This window comes from Trichosurus vulpecula, chromosome 5, assembly GCF_011100635.1.
Source record: "Trichosurus vulpecula isolate mTriVul1 chromosome 5, mTriVul1.pri, whole genome shotgun sequence".
Taxonomy (NCBI): Eukaryota; Metazoa; Chordata; class Mammalia; order Diprotodontia; family Phalangeridae; genus Trichosurus; species Trichosurus vulpecula.
The window spans coordinates 297,193,234-297,221,030 of NC_050577.1; positions in this window are offsets into that span (position 1 = coordinate 297,193,234).

The following is a 27,797-nucleotide window of genomic DNA, read 5'->3' on the forward strand; positions in this document are numbered from 1 at the left end:
TCACTCTCCTGCCTCCAACAAAAACCTGAGACGAATCAAGCATCACCCCAACAGAGTGGCCCATGGCCCATGGCCCACCGAAGCTTGCAAACTGCAGTACTAGAAGGGTCATGAGACCAAAGGATCCAGAGATGGAAGGGACCAAAGAACCAAACCCAACCTCCTTCTACAGTGAATCTCCGAGACGTGAAGTGATTGGCCCCGAGCCACACAGCAGGTCAGTGGCAGACGTGGGACCAGAAGCCACATCCCTGAGAGCTAAGTCCAGGCTGGGCTCCTTCCTCTTGATCGTCTCTCAAGTCCAGGCTTAGGACCACACTGTGCCTGATGGAGCCGAGCCTGGAGCAGAAGGGAAAACCAGGGAGTGAGTACCAGGAGAATCTCATTTAAATAGCTAAGGGCGGGGGAGCCTTTGGGCATCTGCACAGCCCAGAATTCTCATTTCTACGTGACTTGATTCCTACCTGCTCTTAGATTCATTCATTGAAGTGTTTGTATTACCCACCTACTGTACTGTGAGCCCTGGGGGGTAGCGACAGGGGCTGGTTCATTTGTGAAACTCAATATGGAAAATCCTAGAAAGTCAGAGCTGGGAGGGAGCTTAGGACAGGGAATGTCACCAAGGCTGGAAGAGACCTTAGCATATGCAATGTCAGAGCTGGGTAGACTTTAAAACAAAGAATTTGCAAGCCAGAAAGGACACTGGAGATCATCTAGTTCCATATCCTTATTTAGCAAATGAGGAAACTGAGGCCCAGAGAATGAAAGCGACTTGCCCAAGGTGACACAGACTAGCTAGCCCTAGCTTGGGACACTTCACACAGCAAGCACTTAATATGTGCTTGTGGCAGGCGTTTATGTGGCTGCTCCAAGGGTGTCTTTCATGTTAAAGCAGAATCCTCCCTAAGGGCAGATGCTCCTTAGGGTTTGTACTATTCTCCAAGTCCTACAATTTCCTTTCTCTGGTAAGAAGTTCCAGCCCTCCCAGAGGAGGAGGCCCCCAAAGCTCCACCCTGTCTCCTCCGGGGGCCCAAAGACTTCCCTTCTCTCCTCTCACCCTACCTAACCTCCTGCCTCCAAGAAGCCATCGACAAAGCCTCCTCCACCCAAAACTCTCCCAAAACAGGCCTCTGTGTAAAAGAGGAGGGGAGGCAGAGGCTGGCCTTCAGTGCCAGCTGTAATGTCTCTGTTGGGAACACATCCCACGGAAATGCACAAAGGAATGGGGGACAAATACTGGCCCCTGGCACATCCTAGGAATACAGGACCTTCTGTCTCTTACCTCAGGGAGGGACCCACTCTTTGAGGTCAGGGCCCTGGGGAGCATGAGTAGGGATGAGCAGAGAAGGATCCGTGTCCCTGCTGGGGAAAAACCAGGAACAGGGCACTCCCCACCCAGCCTCCACCTCTGCCCTTCCACTCTCCCTTTCTAATGCCTCCCCATCTGCAGGGCCTAGGTCCTGAGAGAGCCTCCCTTGTCCAATATGATCTCTTGTCTGGCCTCTGAATTCTGGCTGAACTTTGTAGAAATCTAGAGCCCAGGAATCAGAAGGAATTCTCAAACACAGAACATGGGAGCTGGAAGGGACCTTAGAACATTGAATGTTAGAACTAGAAAAATGTCAGACCTTGGAAGGACTCTGGAATAGAGAACGCCAGAGCTTGGAAAGACCTTAGTACAAAGAATGTCAGAGCTTAGAGAGAGACTCTACAACTGAGAATGTCAGGGTTTAGAGATACCTTAATGCAAAGAATGTCAGAGCTTAAAGGGACTCTAGAACAGAGAATTCAGAGCTTGGAGAAACCTTAGAATGTAGAACTTCAGAGCTTGGAGGGACCATAGATCAAAGAATTCAGAGCGTGAAGAGATCTTAGAACCTAGAATGTCAGAGCTTAGAGAGAGACTCTACAACTGAGAATGTCAGGGTTTAGAGATACCTTAATGCAAAGAATGTCAGAGCTTAAAGGGACTCTAGGACAGAGAATTCACAGCTTGGAGAAACCTTAAAACATAGAATGTCAGAGCTTGGAGGGGACTCCAGGACAGAGTGAGTCATTGCCGAGAACATGGAATGAAAGATCTGGGTAGAACCATGTAATCTAGAATGAACATAAAAATGCTGGAAGCAAATTTGATCTACTATAACCCCTTTCTTTTTACAGATGAGGAAACCGAGGTCCAGGGACTGACTTGCCAGATTCCCGTGGTGGCAGAACCAGGGTAAGTGTGATTTGGTTCTTAGTATAAGTGCCCTTATATTGCAAACTGTCAAGTTGGAGAATGTTTTCATGTGTGAGTGTCTAGTCTTCTCAACTAAATCACAAACTCCTTGAAGGCAGGACTGTCTTTCACAATCATATGAAAACACCAACTCACCTTCGTGTACTACTCAGCGGCTTTAAGGTACCTTCCTCATCTCTTCCTCAGAACAGCCCTGAGAGGAAGGTTGCCAAAGCATCATCCCATTTGATTGTAAACTCCTTGAGGGCAGGGACTGTCTTTTGTCTCTTTTTGTATCCCCAGAACTCAGCACAGTGCCCAGAACATGATATGCACTTAATAAATGTTTATTGGTCAATTCCCACTTCATAGATGTGGAAACTGAGAGGGAGGGAGAATGATTTCTTCAAGTCACAGAGAGGATTTGAATTGGGTCTTCTACCTTCAAGGGCAGTATTCCTCCCACTATACCGCCCTGCCTCTATCCATGCCTATCTCACACCCAGACTGCAGGAAAGCCTTCTTAATGTTTGCCTTCACCAGCCTCTGGGCTCTGAGCGGCTCCACGCTCACCTTCGTTTTTTCTCTACACCTTTGATGAGGGATTGGACTCAACTCCAAGGTCTTGCTCCCTTTTCTACGGGCTGGGAGCATGAGGACAATTCACTGCCTGCATTGGGCGATCCCTGTTCTAAGGAGGGAGATGCCCTGTCCTGTTGCCTGCTCAGATTTACAATGGCTGATTCAGACCAGGGCTGGTCTGTAGCATGAGCCTGACCATGCCCCGCTCCTGCCAAGAACTTTCCATGGCTCCCTATTGTCTCTAAGATAAAACAACAGGTCTCAGCCTGGCAGTCAGTCTAGCACCCACATACCTTTCCAGCATGGCACAGTGGAAAGAGGGGGGAATTTGGAGTCAGAGGAACCTGGTTCACATCCTGGCTTTGTGACCTTGGGTGAGTCACTTCACCAAATGGCCCCTGAGCCATCACTTCTAGCTCCAAGTCGGCCACCCTTATTCTCCTTTGTGCACTCAGCCTCCCTGTGACCACTCATTATTCTCAAGCTCAATAAGCAACCTCCCACCTCCCTCTACTGTCTTTTTTTTTTTAGGAGAGGGCAATTCAGGTGAAGTGACTTGCCCAGGGTCACACAACTAGTAAGTGTCTGAGGTCCCATCTCAACTCATATCCATCTCACTCCAGGGCTGCTGTCCTATCCACTGCAGCGCCACCTAGCTGCCCCTCCCTGTACTTTCACAGGCCAGGCCAGGAATGCAATCAGTCCTCATCTCTCTGCTTTGCAGAATCCTCTGCCTCCAAGGGGGCACCTCTTCCAGGAAGTACCCCTCCCCCTCCTCACATTTCCCTGGAGCCCTCTCTGCTCTCTCCTCTGCCCCCATGTGACCCTAGACCTGTCTGCAGTCAACAACTCTGGGTCCACAATATATGCTCAGTCCCTGACCCCAGTCCAATATAAGCCTTTTGACAGCAGGGGACGTTTTTTCTCTGTACCTCATTGTCCAGCCCTTTGCCTGGTCCACAGTAGGTGTTTAATAAATTGAATGAAGGATGAGTATCAGTCTGGCATCGTGACTATTAATCTGACCTCGGAGTCAGGAGGAACTGAGTTTGAATGTGGTCTCTGACACACTAACCACGTGAGCCCAAGCAATTCGGTCAACCTCTGGGTCCTCTAGGCGACTCTAAGACCAAGGGGCACAGAAGGTGCCAACCTGCATGCAGAGAGGGAGTTCCTCCCTGGGGGCCCCTTTGCCAATGAACCCACCTCTCTGAGTCCCCATCTCTGACACCCACTGTCTCCCCTTGCCTGCCCCTCCCATCTGTTCCTCTCTGGGTCTCCCTCTTCTTCCTGATTCATTCACTCATTCAATGTATGTTTAACAAACCTTTATTATGAAGGTCATCAGAGAAATGTAAGTGTAGGGGATAAAAAGAGATGAGTCATTCACATAATCAGAAGAGAGAGGGATGGCCAGTGGGCAGTTTGGGTAGCCAAGCAAAGTCAAAAGATGTGAAGAAGGGTCACCAACATAGAGGGTGGAGCCCCTGTGGAATGGCAGGAGAGGCAGAGTGCTGGCTTTGGGGTCAGAGGGCCTGGGTTTGAGTCTCAGCTTTGTGTGACCATGAGTCCATTAACTTACCTCTCTCAGCCTCAATTTCCTCATTTCTTTAAAATTAAGAGGTTGGACTTACTATTGTTCGGTCATTTCAGTTGTGTCTGACTCTTTGTGACCCCATTTGGGGTTTGCTTGGCAAAGATACTGGAATAGTTTGCCATATTCTTCTCTGGCTCATTTTATAGATGAGGAAACTGAGGCAAACAGGGTTAAGTGATTTGCCCATGGTTACCCAGCTAGGAAGTGTCTGAGGTTGCATTTGAACTCAGGTCTTCCTGACTGTAGGCCTGGAGCTCTATCCACTGCACAGGACGGCCTTTAAAGCCCTTTCCAGTTCTAATTCTGTGACCCCAAGATCCTATGGTCTTTGTGACTTTGGGCAACTGTGTGGACCTCAGTTTTCTTATCTGTAAATTAAGGAAATTGGACCCAATGGCCTGTGGGGCCATGATCTTCTGACATGGCCAAAAGTTTCTCAGGATAAGCAAGCAGAGACGGACAGTCACAGGCACTGTGAGAAAGTGGCCACCTTGATGAGACCCCAGATACATTGGAATGAGTGAGCGGAGGACCTTAGTGAGGGCTCACAGATGACTGATGAGCTGGCAACCAGGGCTACCGAATGGAACACCTGAAGGGGACCTTGCACCGCCCCCAGGGAAGGCTCTGCGGCTACAAATTCAGTCCTGCCTCTGGCCTCTCTCCTTTCCCCTCCAGCCTCCACACAGCTGCCACACTGACCTTCCAAAAGCACAGGTCACTCAGCGGCTCAGCGAGCTCCTGAAACTCCCTCTGGCCTCCAGGGTAAAATGCAGATGCCTACATTTGGCACTGAAAGCTCACCGCTCTACAGCTGGAAGGTACCTTACTTAAAACACAGAATGTCAGGGCTCAATAGGGACCTTAGACATCAGAGATCTAGGGACTGGTGCAGGAGTCAGGAGGATCTGAGTTCAAATCCAGCCTCAGAAACCTACTAGCTCTGTGACCCTGGGCAAATCACTTATCCCCGATTGCCTCCAAAAGAAAAAGAATTCAGAGATCTAGAGCTCAGAACACAGAATGTCAGGGCTAGAGAACAGAGATCTAGAGCTCAGAACACAGAATGTCAGGGCTAGAGAACAGAGATCTAGAGCTCAGAACACAGAATGTCAGGGCTAGAGAACAGAGATCTAGAGCTCAGAACACAGAATGTCAGGGCTAGAGAACAGAGATCTAGAGCTTAGAACACAGAATGTCAGGGCTAGAGAACAGAGATCTAGAGCTTAGAACACAGAATGTCAGGGCTAGAGAACAGAGATCTAGAGCTTAGAACACAGAGTGTCAGGGCTAGAGAACAGAGATCTAGAGCTTAGAACACAGAGCGTCAGGGCTAGAGAACAGAGATCTAGAGCTTAGAACACAGAGCGTCAGGGCTAGAGAACAGAGATCTAGAGCTCAGAACACAGAGCGTCAGGGCTAGAGAACAGAGATCTAGAGCTCAGAACACAGAGCGTCAGGGCTAGAGAACAGAGATCTAGAGCTCAGAACACAGAGCGTCAGGGCTAGAGAACAGAGATCTAGAGCTCAGAACACAGAGCGTCAGGGCTAGAGAACAGAGATCTAGAGCTCAGAACACAGAGCGTCAGGGCTAGAGAACAGAGATCTAGAGCTCAGAACACAGAGCGTCAGGGCTAGAGAACAGAGATCTAGAGCTCAGAACACAGAGCGTCAGGGCTAGAGAACAGAGATCTAGAGCTCAGAACACAGAGCGTCAGGGCTAGAGAACAGAGATCTAGAGCTCAGAACACAGAGCGTCAGGGCTAGAGAACAGAGATCTAGAGCTCAGAACACAGAGCGTCAGGGCTAGAGAACAGAGATCTAGAGCTCAGAACACAGAGCGTCAGGGCTAGAGAACAGAGATCTAGAGCTCAGAACACAGAGCGTCAGGGCTAGAGAACAGAGATCTAGAGCTCAGAACACAGAGCGTCAGGGCTAGAGAACAGAGATCTAGAGCTCAGAACACAGAGCGTCAGGGCTAGAGAACAGAGATCTAGAGCTCAGAACACAGAGCGTCAGGGCTAGAGAACAGAGATCTAGAGCTCAGAACACAGAGCGTCAGGGCTAGAGAACAGAGATCTAGAGCTCAGAACACAGAGCGTCAGGGCTAGAGAACAGAGATCTAGAGCTCAGAACACAGAGCGTCAGGGCTAGAGAACAGAGATCTAGAGCTCAGAACACAGAGCGTCAGGGCTAGAGAACAGAGATCTAGAGCTCAGAACACAGAGCGTCAGGGCTAGAGAACAGAGATCTAGAGCTCAGAACACAGAGCGTCAGGGCTAGAGAACAGAGATCTAGAGCTCAGAACACAGAGCGTCAGGGCTAGAGAACAGAGATCTAGAGCTCAGAACACAGAGCGTCAGGGCTAGAGAACAGAGATCTAGAGCTCAGAACACAGAGCGTCAGGGCTAGAGAACAGAGATCTAGAGCTCAGAACACAGAGCGTCAGGGCTAGAGAACAGAGATCTAGAGCTCAGAACACAGAGCGTCAGGGCTAGAGAACAGAGATCTAGAGCTCAGAACACAGAGCGTCAGGGCTAGAGAACAGAGATCTAGAGCTCAGAACACAGAGCGTCAGGGCTAGAGAACAGAGATCTAGAGCTTAGAACACAGAGCGTCAGGGCTAGAGAACAGAGATCTAGAGCTTAGAACACAGAGCGTCAGGGCTAGAGAACAGAGATCTAGAGCTTAGAACACAGAGCGTCAGGGCTAGAGAACAGAGATCTAGAGCTTAGAACACAGAGCGTCAGGGCTAGAGAACAGAGATCTAGAGCTTAGAACACAGAGCGTCAGGGCTAGAGAACAGAGATCTAGAGCTTAGAACACAGAGCGTCAGGGCTAGAGAACAGAGATCTAGAGCTTAGAACACAGAGCGTCAGGGCTAGAGAACAGAGATCTAGAGCTTAGAACACAGAGCGTCAGGGCTAGAGAACAGAGATCTAGAGCTTAGAACACAGAGCGTCAGGGCTAGAGAACAGAGATCTAGAGCTTAGAACACAGAGCGTCAGGGCTAGAGAACAGAGATCTAGAGCTTAGAACACAGAGCGTCAGGGCTAGAGAACAGAGATCTAGAGCTTAGAACACAGAGCGTCAGGGCTAGAGAACAGAGATCTAGAGCTTAGAACACAGAGCGTCAGGGCTAGAGAACAGAGATCTAGAGCTTAGAACACAGAGCGTCAGGGCTAGAGAACAGAGATCTAGAGCTTAGAACACAGAGCGTCAGGGCTAGAGAACAGAGATCTAGAGCTTAGAACACAGAGCGTCAGGGCTAGAGAACAGAGATCTAGAGCTTAGAACACAGAGCGTCAGGGCTAGAGAACAGAGATCTAGAGCTTAGAACACAGAGCGTCAGGGCTAGAGAACAGAGATCTAGAGCTTAGAACACAGAGCGTCAGGGCTAGAGAACAGAGATCTAGAGCTTAGAACACAGAGCGTCAGGGCTAGAGAACAGAGATCTAGAGCTTAGAACACAGAGCGTCAGGGCTAGAGAACAGAGATCTAGAGCTTAGAACACAGAGCGTCAGGGCTAGAGAACAGAGATCTAGAGCTTAGAACACAGAGCGTCAGGGCTAGAGAACAGAGATCTAGAGCTTAGAACACAGAGCGTCAGGGCTAGAGAACAGAGATCTAGAGCTTAGAACACAGAGCGTCAGGGCTAGAGAACAGAGATCTAGAGCTTAGAACACAGAGCGTCAGGGCTAGAGAACAGAGATCTAGAGCTTAGAACACAGAGCGTCAGGGCTAGAGAACAGAGATCTAGAGCTTAGAACACAGAGCGTCAGGGCTAGAGAACAGAGATCTAGAGCTTAGAACACAGAGTGCCGGGGCTAGAGAACAGAGATCTAGAGCTTAGAACACAGAGTGCCAGGGCTAGAGAACAGAGATCTAGAGCTTAGAACACAGAGTGCCGGGGCTAGAGAACAGAGATCTAGAGCTTAGAACACAGAGTGTCAGGGCTAGAGAACAGAGATCTAGAGCTTAGAACACAGAGTGTCAGGGCTAGAGAACAGAGATCTAGAGCTTAGAACACAGAGTGCCGGGGCTAGAGAACAGAGATCTAGAGCTTAGAACACAGAGTGCCGGGGCTAGAGAACAGAGATCTAGAGCTTAGAACACAGAGCGTCAGGGCTAGAGAACAGAGATCTAGAGCTTAGAACACAGAGCGTCAGGGCTAGAGAACAGAGATCTAGAGCTTAGAACACAGAGCGTGCAGGGCTAGAGAACAGAGATCTAGAGCTTAGAACACAGAGCGTCGGGGCTAGAGAACAGAGATCTAGAGCTTAGAACACAGAGCGTCAGGGCTAGAGAACAGAGATCTAGAGCTTAGAACACAGAGCGTCAGGGCTAGAGAACAGAGATCTAGAGCTTAGAACACAGAGCGTCAGGGCTGGAGAACAGAGATCTAGAGCTTAGAACACAGAGCGTCAGGGCTGGAGAACAGAGATCTAGAGCTTAGAACACAGAGTGCCGGGGCTGGAGAACAGAGATCTAGAGCTTAGAACACAGAGTGCCAGGGCTAGAGAACAGAGATCTAGAGCTTAGAACACAGAATGCCAGGGCTGGAGAACAGAGATCTAGAGCTTAGAACACAGAGTGCCAGGGCTGGAGAACAGAGATCTAGAGCTTAGAACACAGAATGCCAGGGCTGGAGAACAGAGATCTAGAGCTTAGAACACAGAGTGTCAGGGCTGGAGAACAGAGATCTAGAGCTTAGAACACAGAATGCCAGGGCTGGAGAACAGAGATCTAGAGCTTAGAACACAGAGTGCCGGGGCTGGAGAACAGAGATCTAGAGCTGGAAAGGGTCTCAAAGTCCAACCTCTTCATTTGGTGGTTCATGGAAACGGCAATTTGCCGGAGGTCATACAGCGGTCTGTGTCAGGTACAGGATTTGAACCCAGGTCCTCAGACTGAAAATCCAGCACCTTATCCATTCAAGCTTAAATGAAAGAATCTCAGAGTTCACCTCATCTAACCTCTTACACAGTACAAGAATCTCGTCTCCAGCCTTCATGCCGAGCGATTACCCGGACTCTCCTTAAACACCTCCAGTGACAGAGAACTCACTACCTACGGGGAGAGACTATCTCGCTTTTGCCAGCTCTAATCCACTAAGGTCATCATTCTATTAAACCAGAATTCAGCTCCTCCCCCACCCCTCATTCCTGGTTCTGCTCTCTAGGGCCAAGCGATACTCATCTAATCCTTCTGCCACATGACGGCCTTTAAAGAGAGTGATCCTAATGGTGGTGTGCTTTGGGGAGGGAGGGAGGGAGTTATTTTCGGACAAGTGGGCTCTTCAGACTGAGGCTGCCCGAGTCTTCAATCACCACTTTGAGGCTCCTGGAGATTTGTGGTAGATGGGGAGACAGGCCAGGTGGTGAGATGGGATGGAGGGTCTGGGACCTGGATCCTCTGCTGTGGTCCTGACCTGGCCAGTCGCTCAGTGCCTGAGTGATCTTAGGGATGTCACTACATTCTCTGTGAAATGGGGAGATTCATCCTTGCTCTGCTGCCCTCTTCCCTCATCATAAAGAAGATTTCTTCAGTAAAGTGCTTGGGGAGCCCTTGGGGAGCAAGCAGGTGGGAGGAGTCAAACTAGGGGGGGCAAACTGGGGGGGGGGGACTTGGCCCCTTTGCCTAAGGAGAGGTGAGGAAGCCAAGCAAAGACTTCCCCAAAGCAGGGGCAGGTTCATGGTCATCAGGCAAATGGTCTTCACCATTTTTGTATCTTGGACCCCTCGGGTAGTCTGAGGAAGCCCACAGACCCCCTTCCCAGAATCAGGTCTTTAAATGAATGCTAAAATCCACCAGATTTCAAAGGCAACTTATTCTATTGAAATAAAGATGTACTTTTTTCCCATCTAAGTTCAAGAATCCCTGAAATCTATCCCTGGACATCTTCGGGGTCTGTGGACCCCAAGTTAAGAAACCCCGACTTAGGGGAAGAAGCCACGGGCCAATTTCAAAGAGAAGATATGGCTCCATGACTACAACCTTTCAGTATCCTATGGAGGCGAGTCTGCCAGGGGCTGGAGGGACAGGAGAGGAAAGGCACTGCCCCTCCTCCTCCTCCCCTCTCCCAACAGAACCTCAAAGAGTTTTTCTCAGTTACTTAGGGGGAGTGCGGAAGGAGCACCAGCCTGGAAGTGGAATGCTGGCTTCAAGTTTTGATTCTTCATTCTAAGCTCCCTCACATCTTAAGCTCCCTCCCAGTTCTGACATTCCCTATTCTAAGCTCCTTCCCAGCTCAGATATTCCATGTTCTAAGCTTCCTCCCAGCTCTGACACTCTATCTTCTAAGCTCCCTCCCAGCTCAGACATTCCATATTCTGAGCTCCCTCCCAGATCTGACATTCTATGTTCTAAGCTCCCTCCCAGCTCAGATATTCCATGTTCTAAGTTCCCTCCCAGCTCTGACATTCCATATTCTAAGCTTCCTCCCAGCTCTGACACTCTATCTTCTAAGCTCCCTCCCAGCTCAGATATTCCATGTTCTGAGCTCCCTCTCAGATCTGACATTCTATGTCCTAAGCTCCCTCCCAGCTCTAACATTCCATGTTCTAAGCTCCTTTCCAGCTTAGATATTCCATGTTCTAAGTTTCCTACCAGATCTGATCTTCCATGTTCTAAGCTCCCTCCCAGTTCTGACATTCTATGTTCTAAGATCCTTCCCAACTCTGACCTTCTATGTTCCAAAGTTCCTCCCAGATCTGCCACCCTTGGTTCCCGATTAACTGTACATCAACACAGGCATCAACACAGATGGGTGAATAAAGGCATACGAGTCTTTTGAGGGAGGGGCTACTCCCCCAGCTGGGGCCTCCCCACAAACCACCCCCCTCTACAAGATCATGGGGCATATATGCCCACTACCCTGCAGGAAGAAGATTAGATCTTGGATTGGCCCCAGGATGTGGGACCTTGACCCCTACTGCCAGCCTCCTCAGGGCAAGAAGAGCCTCCTATGGGAGGGGTCATGCAAACTGAAGGAACGGGAACACTTGGGCCCCTAGGGAAGGGGTAAATAACTCCTCCCCCTGCACCTTGCAGCATAAGAGATTTCTTCCCATCTCTGACCTCCTTTCCAGGCTCCTACGGCCTTCAAACCTCAAGCAATACCTGCTGCAATGGAAAGAGAATTGGCTTTTATGTCAAGAACATGGTTTCAAATCTTTGTCCCTTATTATCTATGTGACCCTGGGCAAGTCATTTCACTGCTATTGGCCAGTTTCTGTGAAATGAGGAGGGGTTGGACTAGGTTGTCTCTGAGGTCCCTGCATGTTCTAAATCTATGATTGTATGATGCCAGGTGGCACAGTGGGTAGAACACTGGATTGGAGACAGGAAGTTCTGCGTTCAAATCCTTCCTCAGACACTTATTGGCCATGTGATCCTAAGCAAGTCACTGTAGCCTCTCTCAGACTGTTTTGTCATCTCTAAGATGGCATTATTATGTTCTTATTAGCGTTATTATGAGGACCAAATCAAATAACATGCAAAGCATTCTGCAAACCTTAAATGACTACAGGAATATTTGTCATTATTATTGTTATTCCATCCCCTTCTCAGTTCATCTTTAGCCCAGATTACAGGATTATGTCAATAACTATGTCGATTGTGTCGATAAACCCAGATCGAGGGGTGTGTGTGTGTGTGTGTGTGTGTGTATGGGAGTGGGGGGGGCAAACACTGTGAGGGAGCCCAGCTGTATCAAGGGGACACATTTGGGATGCCTCCCTATGGATGCAGAAGCCATCCGTAGTCTGGCACATAGCCACACCAATAACATCGATGCTTACATTCATGATAATACTTCAGTTTTCTGAAACACTATCCTTGTCCTTGCCTCCTGCTAGACAGCAAGCTCCTGGGGCCCCACCCTGCAAACTAGACTGAGGAGGCCATGCTGGCTCCGTCCAAGGTAACAGTGCCGTGGGAAAGAATGAACAGACCTACTCTTCTGCTTGTGACTTTCAAATCAATTCCTTCTGAGGGCCTCACTCCCCTAGAAGTATTATGTCCATTAGAATGTAAGTTCCTGGAGGGCAGGGACTGTCTTGCTTTTGGATCTGTATCCCCAGAGCTTGGGCCAGAGTAAGAGCTTAATAAAAGCTTTTCATTCATTCACTTATTCATTCATTCTAATATTCATTTATTTGTTCTCTACCCTGAGCTTAAGCTATGAGGCTATGAGCGTAGTCAGTATCCCAGAAGACTTTGAAGAACTGATTCAGAGTAAATGTTGCCAATGCAAAGAGATGTTGCAAAGGTGAAATCGACAGAGCTTGGCACCATGTTGGATATGGGGGGTGAGAGATAAGGAGGAGTCCAGGATAGAACCTGAGAGGTCTATCAGCTGTCTACTGCTCCTCTGGGCCAGTCTGTCTGTCTCTGTTTGTCTGTCTCTGTCTCTGTCTGTCTTTTTCCGTCTCTATCTGTTGCTGTCCCTGTCTCTGTGTCTGTTTCTGTTTATCTGTCTGTCTGTCTCTGTTTATCTCTGTTTGTCTTTCTGTCTCTGTGTCTTTCTATCTCTGTCTCCATGTCTGTCTGTCTGTCTGAGTCTGTCTCTGTCTTTCTCTGTCTCTGTCTGTGTCTGTCTGTCTGTCTCTGTCTTTCTGTCTCTGTGTCAGTCTCTGTCTATCTGTCTCTGTCTGTTTATTTGCCTCTTTGGCTGCCAGCCCAACCCAACCAAACTCCCTTCTCCCCAGGCCCTCTGTTTTCCACCCTCCCCCATCTCTGTGCCATGGCAGCGCGGGCATTGATTGAGAGCCAAGGAGATGTTCTCCACAAGGTCAAGTGCAGGCTCCATCCAAACAGCTGCAGAGCCCCACTGAGGCACAAAGCCAGCCACCTGCCCCATACCCAGTTCAGAGGTTTGGGCCTCAGAGGGAGGTGGGCAAGACACATGATCCACTCTACTCCTCCAACAGCCTCTGCCCCGAGCAAGTGAGTGTCTGCCCTCTTTCTCCTCTGCTTCCTATGGACAGGTCTGTCCCTCCCCTCACTCCCAAGCCTCTTCCCTCTCCGACCCTGTGAGACTTATCTTACTTGAGAAAAATCTGGTCAAAAGTTCAGACTCTCTCCTGGCGTTCAAAGGCCTCGACTATCTGAGACCACCCTCCCTTTCCAGCATTATGTCTCTCCCATCTTGTCTACACTGCTCCATGTACTAGAGGCCAAGTATGGCGTTGTGTCCAGAGCTGTCACTGGAGGAAGAAAGACCTGGGGTCAAATCTGGTGCCAAGCACTTCCTAGCTGTGTGACCCAGGGCACGTCACTTAGCCTCTGACTCAGTTTCCTCATCTGTAAAAATGAAGGGATTGATCTCCATGACCTCTGAGGTCCCTTCCAGGGTACAGTAGATAGAGCCCTGGAGGCCTGAGTTCAAGTGTGGCTCAGACACTCACTATCTGTGAGACTGTAAGCAAGTCACTTAGTTGCTCTATGCCACAGTTTGCTAATCTGTAAAGTAGGGATAAAATGGTACCTGCCTCCCAGGGTTGCGATGAGGATCACATAATATGCTTCACCAACCCAAAGCACCATATACATGCCAGATACCATTAATACTATGTACTTAGTGATGGGGCCAAGCATGCCACATCCCTCCCCTAATAGTTCCCACGGTCTCCTCCCAAGCTTCAGTCCAACCTGCCAGGCAGGGGTGAGGGAATACCCTGGGCGGGGCTGGGCTGGGCACTGATGCCAGACCCAGCTGGGTGGGGAGGCGGCTCAGTGCCAATCACAGAAAGGCTGCATTCTCCCTTCTCCCACCCCTTGGACCACACTCCCAGCTCCTCTCCTGGGGAAGGTCTCGGTCAGGGGGCTAGTCCCAGGGGCATGCTGGCCTCAGGGCCTTGGCTGCCCTCCAGCCTCTGCCTTGGGCTGCCTCCATCCCCCACCTCCAGCTTTGCCTGGAGCTGGTATTTATTCCACTTCCTGGCCCCGAGCAGCTGCACTACAGCTGGGTCCTTCCCCTCTGGAGGAGGCCTGAGAACTGTGGGTGAAGGACGACCCTCGCTGCCACGAGTTGGGCCTCCCAAGCTCCATGCTGGTCAACTTGAACCCACCCTGAAAGGGCCCACCTGAGGCCCCAGCTTGACCTCTTTGGAAGAGCAGAAGCCTAGACCTTTTCTGCCATCAGTGACCTTGGGCAAATCATTAGCATAATAAAAAGAGGGCTGGATGTGGGGTCAGTGGAGCCCACTCTGTAACTTGTAAGCAAGTAACCCTGGCCAAGTGACTTCCTCTCTCAGGCTTCAGTTTCCTTATTTGAAAAGGAGGCCCTTGGACTTGGGGACCCCTTCAAGCTCCCAATTTTGTAAGATTACACCAACACCCCAAACCACTCCTGCCTTGTCCTGGGGTCAGGAACAAAAGACCCCTGAAGATAACAGAGCTCTCCGGTGACTGGAAGGATGGGCTAGAAAAAGGCTCCTGGGCTCAGATGATGTGGAAAATTTCTCTTGTCCATCAGCTTCTGTCCCCTTCCCCCAAGAGAAGGTCACCCCATTGACCTGGTCCAAGGCTCTCCTCACCCTAAGCCGTGGACCTAGCTGGAATGGACCCGAGAGGCCATCGTGTCCAACTCCTCCATTTTACAGATAGAGAAACTAAGGCACCATGGAGAGGAAGGCCCACAAGTAGAAAGTGTCAGAGGTAGGATTCAAACCCAGGCCCTGTGATGGCAGAGCCAGGCCCCCTTTCTGCCATATTGAGACATTTTCTTCCCCAAAGTGTCTTCTGAGGCCTCCTCCCAGACCAGGCCCAGGTGTCGGTCATCAAGTCAAGGGCCTGACATCCCTGACCTAAGAAACCCACAGAAGCGCCAATGTTTGTCATTGTCTTCCCATCCCCCTTGCCTGGCACATAGTAGGTGTTTTATACATGCTTGCCAAAAGAATCAACATGAATGTATCAGGGAACAGGTAGCCAGGTGACCTCAGTGTGAGACAGTGAACATCAGCCCTGGATTTAATACCAGTCTGCTGCTTCCTTCCTGGGTGACCTTGGCTAAGTCCTGCCCCTCTCTGGGTATCAGTTGCCTTCTCTGTGAAATGGGCATATTTATTACTGCTCAGCCTGCTCACCCTGTCTGGGGCTCAGTTTCCCTATCTATAAAATAGATTAAATGACCTCTAAGGCACTTTTCAGCTCTTGTCATTTAACCAAGAACTAGAACAGACCCTGGAGGTCACCTCAGCCCCACTCCCTCATATTATAGATGCAGAACCTAAGGGCTGGGGCTGGGCGGGGGGTCACATAGCTAGTTAGTGTCTGAGGCTGGACTTGAACCCAGGTCTTCCCAGCTCGGAGTCCAGCACTCCACCCGCTATCCCACAAGGCCTCTCGAAGGGAAGGGGCTAGATGACCTCTAAGATTTTCCCATCAGCCTCAGCCTCCTCGCTGTAAGATGAGAACGTTAGGATTGACGTGATCTCTGGGCTTCTTTAACATGCTCTAGGACCAGCCCCCCCACCCAGTCCCATCTCCCAGATACCCCCTCTCTGAGCTGGAGGCAGGTGACAGAATTGGGGGAGGGGGAACAGAAAAGGAAAAAAAAACCCCAGCCTCCCTCCTGTCCCCAGCCATGGAGGAGGAGGCACGAGCCTCCCACCTCCTATACCCCCCACCCCACCCACCACCCCTGGAGTGTGTGTGTGTTTGTGTGTGTGTGTGTGTGTGTGTGTGTGTGACTCAAAAGCTATTCATAGCTAGGCCGAACCAGCTGCAGCGTCACCGCCAGAAGGGGGCTCATCCTATATTATTATTTTAATTACCATCTGAATTAAAAGTTTGAGCACTGATCAGCCCACGTAACGAGGGGAAGAGGAGCGAGAGAAAAATAAAGATTAGAAAAGCAGGGCTGTACTCAGCGGTCTCCCAGGAGGATGACAGAGGCAGAAAGGTTACCGAGCCCCCACCCCCAGGCCCACCACCTCCCCCACCCCACAGCCCCACGAGCTGACAGTGATGCATTCTGGACAGACGACTGGGACACATCACCCAGCTCCCCATCACAGGCCTGCATTTGACAGACAGGGAAACTGAGGCCTGGGAGGGGACATGTCTGGGGTCATAAGAGATAGCATCTGAACTCCCTTATTCCACGTCTAGCGTCGTATCCACCATGCCAGAGTTACAGGATGGCAGACCTTAGAGAGGCCCATTCTATGGACGAGGAAACTGAGTCTCAGAGAGATGTGATTTGCTAACAGAACCAGAATAATAACGAGTCCCGTTTCACCAAATCTAGGGTCCAGCCCCCCCCTCCCAGAGAGGGACTACTTACAAGGAGCGTCCCCTGTGGCCTGGCCTCCCAGAGTCAGGAAGGAACGGGGCCAACCTTGGCCAGGGGAGGCAGCAGGGCTGGAGATCCAGGTCCTAGCTAACTCATTGCATGACCCTGGACAAGTCACTTCCCTTTTATAGGCCCTAGTTTCCCCAGATGTCAGAAGAGGGGGCTGGGCTGGAGGAGCTCCAAGGGCCCTTCCAGCTCTGACATTGCATGCTTCCCCTGCTAGGCTTCAGCTGATGAGGGTGGGAGGCGCAGTGGGTGGCTTGGTGGGGGGAGGGGGAGGGGAGTAGGAAGGTGAGCTGGAAGCATGACTCAGTCTTTCTCAGGATCCAGTTCAGATCCTTCTCCTCCCTTCCCTGTCCTAGGAGCACCACACCCCAAATCCCGAATAACCTTGAATCTCGCTCCCCCATCCCCCTCTGAATCCTCACTCCGGGTACCAAGATCCCAGCTCCTCCCCACCCCCACACAGGCATCTCTTCCATCTCCCCCCCCCCCTCCATTTGCCCTGCACAGATCTGGTTTGTACGGTTATCTGCGTGTTGTCTCTCCGATTAGAACGTGCATTCTGTGAGGCCAGGGACTGTCTTTACCTCCCTTTGCATCCCTAGTGCCTGGAACACAGTAGGGGTTTAATAGATGCTTACTGACCGACTCCAATTGCAGTGTTTGGACACTTGCCCACCTCTGCTTCATCCCAGACCCTTTGGCATTCAGTGCAATTCATCATGACCCATGGGCAAAGCAATGGGGGAACAGAGACAAATGGGAAGCAGCCACCTATCCTGACAATGGCTCCTAGTTCTATACAACTCAATAAAGTTTCCAAAGGACTTTCTTAACACGCGTGAGATAAGCAGTATAAATATTAGCCTGCCCCTCCATTTTACAGATGAGGAAACTGAGGATCCATGTCACATGAGGATAAATGGAAGGAATTGTGGGTGTTTGGTCTAGAGAAGACTCAAGGGAGCCATGATGGCTGTCTTCATGTGGAGGAAGGATTGGACCTTGTTTGGCTCTAGAAGACAAAGCAGGAACAATGGGGAAAAGTTGCAAAGTGATCAATTTAGATTTGTGATCAGGAAAAACTCCCTTGCCATTAGGAACTTGACCCAGCATGAAATGGGCTATCCCAGGAGATGGTAGGTGGGCTATCCTGGGAGGTAGTAGGTGGGCTATCCCAAGAGGTGGTGCACGGGCTATCCCAAGAGGTGGTGCATGGCATACCCCAAGAGGTGGTGGATTCCTTCTCTTTGGAGGTCTTCAGGAAGAGGCTGGATGACTACTTGTCAGGCATGTTATACTGGGGACTCCTTCTGAATATGGGTTGAGCCAGCAGTATGCTGAGGTCCCTACCAACTCCCAAAAGCTGTGATTCTGTGAAGCTCAGAAAAAGACTATGTGACTTGCCCAATGGGGTCACTCAGCTAGTGTCAGAACCGGGATTTGAACCCTATCTCTCTGGACTCCAAGTTCAGAGTTCTTTCTTATGGCCCAGTGGTCTCATTAGCCCATGATCCCCTTCCTCAGATCTCATTCCTCTACCCAGAGTCATTCAACCCTGGCCTCCTGGGAACATAGAAGGGGCCTTAGGAGAAGTATAATTGGGAGGAGTCTCCAATCACACAAAGTCAGAGCTGGAGAGCCATGTCATAGAGTGCAAATTAGGTTTAAAGGACCTGGGTTTGAATCTCATTTCTTCCCACAGCCTCTCACTCGCTGTGAGATGCTGGGCACTGATCCTTGGGTCTGGGCTTCAGCTTTCTCATCTGTAAAATTAGGTTTCCTCTACGGTCCTCCCCTTCTGACTGTAGCAACTTTGATTTCCTGCAATCCACTCATTTTACAGATAGGGAAACTGAGGCCCAGTTCCTTATGGCAGTGGCAAAACTGGGATGAAAAGTCAGGTAGCTGGAGTTCCCAGCTCAATGTTCTTTTTTGTTGTTGTACTATGTTATGGAAATGCTTGTTTTATTCTATAAATTAAAAATAGTATAAATAAATTTTTTTAAAAGCCACCAACAAATGACACTTTGGTAGATGAAAAAAAAGAAAGAAAGGGGAAGGAAGGGAGGGAAGAAGAGAAGAGAGAAATCAGAGATAGATGGAAAGAAATAGAAACTGAAAGAGAAAGAGGAGGGAAGAGACAGAAAAAGAGGAGAGGGGGAGAGAGGTGAAAGAAAGGGAGGAGAGGAGAGGGGAGGGGGGAAGAGGAAGGAGGGAAAGAGAGAGGAGGGGAGGAAGAAGATGGCAGAAGAGGAGAGGGGGGGAAAGGAAAGGGGAAGGGAGGAGAGAAGGACAAGAGAAAAGGAAGAAAAGAGGAGGGGGGAGGAGAGAGAAGGAGAGGAAAGAAGAAGGGAGGGGAAAGGAAGAGAAGGAAGGAGAGGAGAGGAGAAGTGGGGAAAGGGGAGAGAGAAGAAGGAAAGAGAAGGAAGGGGAGGAGAAGGGAGAGGAGGGAAGGAAGCAGGGAGAAGAGAGGAGGGAAAGGGAGGAAAGGGAAAAGGAGGACAGAAGTAATAAAGCCAGAGGAGGGGGAAGAAGGGAGAATTGGGGCTCTGACACCCTCTGGGAGGAGGCAGGGGACTGCACACCAGGTCACTCAGCAGCTCCACCAGCCCAGTCTCCTTTCCCAAGTCTGTTCCCAAGGGCAGGAGGGAGGGGGCTGAGCCACACAGGGGACTTAGCCATTGGTCTCCTTATCTGACTGGGGGTGGGGGGCTGGGGCCTGGATCTCCAGATGCCCCCATTGCTCCCCCTTTCTTGGCCTTAGGAGCTCAGGAATGCATTCCCCGGTGATCCCCACCCCCCCCCAGTCCTTGAGGGGGGGAACTGAACCAGAGCGTGGTTTCCTCAATTCCCCTTTGCTCCTACAAACTGAATGAGCAATGAGAACATTAGTCTGGGAGTCAGAAGCCCTGAGTTCAAGATCCAGCCCTGACCCTTTCTATCTAGGTGACCCTGGATAAGTCACTTAAACACACTGGGCCTTGGTCTTCTGTAAAATGTGCGTGAGGACACATGCCCTCACCACCTCCTGGAGTCATGGAACCTAAGGCACTGCAGAAATGCGAGTCATGATGGAAAGAAAAACAAATTCCAACCCCAAACTAAAAGCTGTGTAATTGTAAGCATCAGGAAGCTGGAAGGTAGAGTCAGGAGGACACTTACTAGCTGTAGGACCCTGGGCAAGTCACTTACCCTGTGCCTGCCTCAGTTTCCTCCCAGGAAATGGCACCTCCCAGGGCTGTTGTGAGAATCAAGCGAGCTCATATTTGTAAAGCGCTTAGCACAGTGCCCCACACATGGGAAACCTTCTAAGTACTACATGAATTCTAGTTATTATCAAGCTGGGTGGGGAAGAAGAGGTCGCCAGATCATGCTTTTGAGCTGAGAAAAGACCTCCAGGGTCACCGAATCAAATCCCCTCAGCCTTTGGTTTAGGAAAACCATGCCTCGAAAGGTTGAATGATTTGCCAAAGGTCACATGGCTGGGGTCCGAGGTTCTCCTGACCTCACTTCCCTGTCTGCGACCCACCTGCAGAGGTGGGGGGCTCTGGGCACGGAGCACGGCATACACTGCCAGGCTCAGCTGATGATGAAAAGCCTTTTTCTCTCTATTTTTTTTTAATTAAAACTTATTTTATCATTTCCTTGATTTTTGTCTTTTATTTTTTAATATTCGTACAGGGGATGGCTCTCCTGAGAAGAATATATGGGCAGGGGCGGGGGATGGGGGGGGTGGTTTGTTTTGTGACTGAGAGCTATCAATATTGTTGTGTTGTTGTTGTTCTAACCGTCCTGTGTGCGTACAGGTGCACCCCCCAGGGGCATCGTGGAGGGGGGAGAGAACAAGGATCGACTCCCTCAGCCCCACCCCCAACCCCACCTTTAGGATCAATGGGGACCAAGATGGGCATTCGATCTTGGGAGCCGGAGCATGTCCCAGAGATGCAGCCCCAGGGGCGAGGTGCTATAGGGGAGCCCCAAGGATGTTTTACTTCCTTTGGGGCTCTTGGATGGGTCCCCTGATCTTCGATTCCCACAAGGCAGGCTGTGGTCACGGATTGAAGTCCCCAAGCATTCATCAAACGCTTACTGGGAACCAGTCAGTGGGCTACGCCCTGGGGACTGGTTTGTTGTGGTTTTTGTGACTGGACCCACGGCGGGAGCTGCCTCTAATGCAGCCTGGCACAGAGTCTACAATTTAGAGTCTTAAAAGTTGCCAGGGGCACTGAGAGGTTGAGTGATTTACCCAAGGTCACACAGCTGCTGTGTGGTAGAGATGGGACTTGAACCCAGGCCTCGCTTGTCTTCAAGGCCAGGTCTCTATCATACGAAGACAAAATTGAAACAACTCCCTGCATGAAGGCTACATTCTACTGGGAGGATAGAAATGCAGCTTCTGCCTGAACACCTTTAGTGATGGAGAGCTCACTACCTTAGAAGAGGCAGTAGGGTCTAGTGGTTGGAGCAATAGACTCCAGAATTAGTAAGATGTAGGCACATGTTAGCTGTAGCCCAGGGGAAAGCGCTTGACCCTTCTAAGCCTCATCAGGTAAAAGGGGGATGACATATCGCATCATCCTTGTGAGAACCAAAGAGACTGTGATTCTGCCAACCACAGAGCACCATATAAATGGGCTGATGCTGTCATCGGACAAGCTCCTCATAGATGTTCCACTGCCCTCCATCCATCCAGACCCAACAGCCTCAGGCTCCCCGAAGGAGTATGGTGGAGAAAAAAAAAAGCATGCTGGATTGGGCATTGGGGACCTGGGTTCAAATCTCACCTTTAAAGCGTCCTACCTATGTGACCTTGGGTAAATCACTTAACCCCCCCCAGGCCTCAGTTTCCCCCTCTGTAAGATGAGAGAGTTGAACTAGATGTCTCTGAGGGCCCTGCCAGCTCTAGATCGATCAGCCTATGACTTCTTACGAGAGTCTGGTGCCAGAAAGGTCCGAGGAAGGACCTCATCGAAGCCTCAGCAAGCCCTGCCTGTCTGAAGAGTGGGAGAGGTCTGGGAAGCATCCCAGGCCACGGGAGTCAGACAAGCAACAAGGGAGTCAAGAGACTTGGGTCTGATCTGGGGAAAGCCCCATTATTTTTACATCTGTCAAATGGGTCCATTGAAGAAGAACACCTGTTCAAGTATTCTGTGATTCTAGCAGCCCCTGGGGGAACTAGAGACCTGACCAGGGGTAGGGTCCGAAGGGTCAAGAACTGGCCTGGGCACCAAGGGCCTGTCATCATCACCATTCTGTCTTCTAGCAGGATGAAGGAAAAGAGGAAATCCCAATATCCCGGCATGGGGTTATTTTTCACCCTTTACCTTTCTGTGTATCCCCGGTTCTTGGTACTGCTTTTAGCATCAGTCATTTTCATGCCTGATACTTTGTGACCCATTTGGGCTTTTCTCGGCGGAGAGATACTGGAGTGGTTTTTGCCATTTCCTTCTCCAGCTCATTTTACAGATGAGGAAACTGAGGCCAACAGGGTTGAGTGACTTGCCTAAGGTCACACAGCCAGTAAGCATCCGAGGCTGGATTTGAACTCAGGAAGATAAGTCTTCCGTACACTCTATGCACTATGGCGCCCCCTAGCTGCTTTCTCTTAGCACACAGTAAGTGCTGAATAAATGTTTGTTGACTGGAATTGTGTGTGAGGGGAGATGTTTGGGGAGGCCACTGAGGTGTGATCCGACCGGGGCACATGTACAAGTGTTCAGACATCACCCTGGGATTCTAGAAGGAGCCTGACAAGCCACCAAGTCAATGCCTCCATTTGGCATATGAGGAAATGCAAAGAGACTTGACCAAGGTCGCTCAAAGAGTAAGCATATGAGGCAGGATTGAACCCAGATCCTCAGACTCCAGAGCCAAGGCTCTTTCCACACTCCCTCCCTAAAAAACTACAGAAATGGGAGTCATTACCATTATTATGATTTTGCCTCCTACTCCCCCAGTCCCTCCTGACCCCTTCCACACCTTTAGGATCTGACACGGACCTACCATGAGGGGACAATGTGGTATAATGGCGAAAGCACTGGACTTGAATCAGGCAAGACCTCGGTTTGAATCCTGCCCCGACATATACTAGTAAGGGGCTTTGCTTCTCTGAGCTTCAGTTTCCCTTTCTGTAAAATGGGTGCCATAACAGCACCTGCTCCACCTTGTGCAGATCAAATGAGAGGAGGCTGTGATTCCCCAGGTATTGGCCCTCTATCCTCACTGACAAGTCAGAGAGGGTGGTCTCTTCTTTCTCTTTGTTTTACTTTGTTTGTACTTAGCTGTATACAAGAGGTGTCAAACACATGGGCTGATGTGGCCCACAACTGTCCTGAGTGGGCTGAATCAAATTAAAATGTAACTAGGAAATATTTATCAAAATAAATAAAAATACAGTAGAACATAGATAATGTTAGTATGTGGTTTTCTAAGTCAATATGTTGCCTGCAGGGATCCTTACATAGGGGTTTAGTGGCCTTTCTATTTGAGTCTGACACAACTGGTATATGAACAACTCTTCTTGCTCCAGGAGAATGTAGGCTCCCTTCAGGCAAATACTCTTTCATTTTATCGTCTTTGTGTCCCTACCACCTAACATAGCATGATGGCGGCGGTGGTTATGATGGTGGTGGTGATGATGATGGCGATGGCGATGGTGGTGGGGATGGTGATGTGGTATTGATGGTGGTGAAGGTGATAGTGGCAGTGACAGTGGTGGTAATGATGGTGGTGGTGGTGGTGGTGGTGGCAGTGATGGTAGGCTGGGAGTCAATGGGCTGACTCTAGAACTTAGTAACTTCCAGGGATAGCATGGAGTTAGGCAAGACATCCCCTGGACTGGGGCCTCTGGGGTGAAAAGCTCCCAGAATCCTCAAAGCTGGGCTATAATAGGGAGAAATCATTTTTCCAAGGAAGAGTTTTTGTTCCATGGGCATTCTAATACCAAAAGTAGGGCCATAAGATGGAACAGATCTTAGAGAGCATCTCCAATCCTCCCATTTTACAAGTAAGAAAATTAAGGCCCAGAGCGGGGAGGGATTTGCCCACAGAGAGTAAACAGCAGGACCAGGATTGGAACCAGATCTTCTTTCTCCAGATCTAGCCTCCTGTCTCCCTGGGGTGGGACTGAAGGAAGTGGGTCCCTGTGGGGAAGCGCTGACTCTTCATCCTTCCCTGCCGAGCCCCACAGACTCACCTGGCAATCAGGCGGTGATCAGAGTCAGCCCCAGACCTAAGAATAGAACCCAAGAGAGCTCTGCCTCCCCAGCCTCTAGGCTCTGCCCCTGGCCACCCACCCAACCTTCCCAGCCCAGGGAAAGAAGGAGGACCAGAGCATGAGCAAGCTCTGGAGAAAGAATATTAATAGCTCCCATTTCCACCACACTTCAAAGTTTCCAAGTGGCTTTCCTCCCATCCACCCTGGGAGGCAGGCAGGTGGCAGAAATACTAGCATCCCCATTTTCCAGAAGAGTCGAGTGACTTGCCTGTGGTCACGTGGCTAGACTCCCCAGGACTAAAGGCCGCATCTCCTAGTTCGGGATGCATTGTTCGAGAGACAAGTCAGAGATCAGTTCCTTCTTTCTCTTCTTTCTCTTCCCCTTTTCTCCATCCCCCCCCCACTCCCCCTTGCAAATGGTGATGTAATGTGCTTGGTCCTGGTGCCAATCTCAGAGAAGAGACGACAGATTGCGTGAGCCAAATTTGGCATCCAAGGGGGAGAGGCATGAAAAATGGAGATGTGGAGGAGAAGAGGAGTGATGGAACCTGGTAAAGGAGAGAAGTCGGGAGACTAGGAGCCCACCGGAGGGATGAGGCAGACGCATCCTGCTCTGCACAGCCCCACCACCCATGCTCCCTTCCTTCCCTCTTCTCTCCATCTCCTTCCCCACTCTGCTCCCAGCATCGCCCTCTCTTCTGCCTCCTCCTCTCCCATCCCAGCCAAGTTTCTTCACTGTCTCTTCCTTCTCCATCATCTCTCTTCTTGCTGCTTCTCCCAAATCCTAGCTGGTTCTCAAGCCAACCCTGAACCTTTCCTCCCTTCATTCTCTCTTCTCATCTCCTCCTTGGCTGCCCGCCTCTCCTCCATCTCTAACCCCACCCCCACCTCAGCCCCTCCCTTCCCAACCACTGACATTGAAAAGCTGCTGCCTCCCCTAGTTACCATGTTGCACGATGTCATGTAGGTAACATGTCCCTATGACTCAGTCGTCCCAGTGGAGGGGCTGGTTCCCCCTCAACACCCAACCAGGGGCATCTTAGTGCTCTCTTCCCGTCCCTCTGCACCCCCACCCCGACTCACCCCCACCTCTACCAGATCCAAATTAAGAACACATTCTTTTAAACACAGTTCTTTCCTTCTCTCTAGTACCCTGTTCTAAGAGATGGCTTTGGGGAATCTCAAGGCAACTGCTTCCTTCATCAAGGATCTCAAAGGGGACACAGTCATTCATCCAAAATACATGTCAAGGCCATAGGAAATCTGTGTCCAGTACTGTGCCTAATATACGGTTGGCACTTAATGAATGCTTGCCGATTAACTTTTTTCGAGGGACCATGAAAGGGCCCTGGAATCTCCCACTCTCTTCCTTCACTCCCAGAGGATCATCTTAGTTCACTTACTACCTATGTGGCCCAGAGAAAATCATTTAACTTTCCTGGGCCTCAGTTTCCTCATCTGTAAAATGGGAGGTTTAGATAAGATAACCTCTGAGACCCTAGATCTAAGATCCCTTGATTCTCAAGGAAAGAGCCCCACCTCAGTGTCTTCTCCAGCCCTAGAACTAGCCCTCTTCATCCTGCCAGCCTCCCAACATCCCCAGACATGACGATGGTAGCTCCTTCCCAGCACTTTGGGCTGACCATTTGGCACCACCGTTCCAGACAGCTGGGACAGTGGGATACAGCCAACGAGGAGAGGACCAGGGACCTGCTCCACCCAGACCCAAAAAACAAATACCAAAAGGTCTTATCCTAGGATCCCAAGACAATGGAAGAGCCCTCAGAAACCATCTAAGGCAACCCCTTGGTTTTACAGGAAAAGAAACTGAAGTCCACAGCAGTAAAATGACTTCCCCAAGGTCACATAGCTAGAAAGGAGAAAGGAAGGGATTCAGACCCAGGTCACTCCCTGGTGTTGATATACACTCAGTAACAGACAAACCTCCCTACCTTAATTAAGATGATAGAGTCCTCAAACTCAAGAGACCCTCCTCCACTGGCTGGTCTAGCCAGTTCTGACACAAATCTGACTGAAATACAGACCTACTGCCAGGTCTGAAAGACCCCTCCCTAAACTCAGAGACCCATTGACCACCCTCTTAAGAGCTGGGGAGCAGTGAGAGACCTGGGAGCTGGGACATCGAATGTTGGAGCCAGAAGAAAGCTTATTATTTAAAGGACACTGAAGCCTGGAAAGGTTAAGCCACTTGCTCAAGGTCACAAAACTAGTCAGCAGCAAAGTAGGGACTCGAACCCAGATCTTCAGAATCTGAATCATTCTCCTGATGGCTCCATGCTGCCTCTCCTGTTACACAGGTGTGTGTTTGTGTGTGTGTGTGTGTGTGTCTAAGAGTAGGGTGAATAGCACCCTACACAAATGTCTCTGTAATCACCCTCAGGACTGCATTCTTTGAGGACCAGATGTCTAAAAGTCTGTTTCCCTCCCCGCCATCATCAAAGCTGGCCTCAGCAAGGTTACTGCTGCTCCCTCCAGGCAACAGGTATGACATTAACTGTGTGACCTTGGGCAAGTCACTTCACTTAGATGACTTTAAAGGTCTCTTCCAGCTCTACATCTTTATGATCCCAAGGCACTTCACTTTCCTAGGCCTCAGTTTCCCTATCTGAAAAACTGGGGGGGGGGGTGGGCTAGATGGCCTCTGAGGTCTCTTTCAGCTCTAAAGCTATGACCCTGTAACCCAGATAGCTGATGTCTCCCACATCCAACAGCCTCCTCAAGATCCATCCTCAGCACAAAGTGGGAGAGCTAAGGGAAGGGTCAGGGTGGGGGAGTCAGGTGGGGAGGGCTCCCTAGAAGGGACTATTCGGTAAGGCCAAAGGGAGGACTCTCTGGTGCTAGAAAATTGGGGAGGGGGGGAGAAAGTTTAAGACTGAGTTGTTAAGAGGCTCAAGACGATAAAAAGACACTTTAGAAACCACCTCGTCCAACCCCCTCTTTTTACAGATGGGGAAACTGAGGGCCGGAGAAGTGATGAGACCTGCTGAAGGTCACACAGCTGCTCAGTGTCAGATCTGGGATACGAACTCCAGGTCCTAGGACTCTGAAACCAGGACTCCCCCCACCCCACCCCATGCTTCCTCCACTAGCCTATCAGTCTTCACAGCTCAGACACTGACCTCCCTCTTCCTCCCCTCCCCACCTCCTCCCAACCAGGCCGGGAGTTACTTTCTCCAATTTTAGGGTTGGTTCAAGCAAACTCAGGAAGCTTAGGAGGTCCACTACGTGGGCAGGGGAGAGGGGTGTAGTAGAAAGCATAGTCAAGAAACTGGGGTTCAAACCCTACCTTTGACACAACCTAGCTGGGAAACCTTAGGTCAGTCGCTCCATCTCAGAGCCTCCTCGATTTTCCCCACCTTGAAAGTGGGAACAACTACCACCGTTGGGGTCGTCGGGGAAGGGAAAATGTTTTGTAAATCTCAAAGTACTACAGAAATACGAGGAATAAGACAGAGGGAGACCACAAGGTAAAGATACGGCTCCCTTCCGGGGATACACACCTCATATGACCTAAGCTGAGATTTCTCCTAATTCTGGCTGAGAATTGAACTCTGAGGCCACTGGGTTAGGAGGACTGCAATAGGGCGGGGGTGGGGGGGTGAGAGGGGGCCGGTAAGGAAAAGGAGCCACAACCCGGGGAAGCGGAGGTCAGGCTCAGGGAAAGCAACAGGAGAAAGGGTAAGGACACCGTCGGCGATGCCCCTCCACCGCGTTCTGAGCCTTAGCTCAACCTCCGACGCCCCCAGACGGAGAAAGGCAGCGAGCAGAGGAGGTAGTCACGGGACAGCTCCGGGCTGGGGAAGGGAGGGAGCTAGCTGGTGGGAGACAGAGAGGGGGCAAGGTGGGGGGC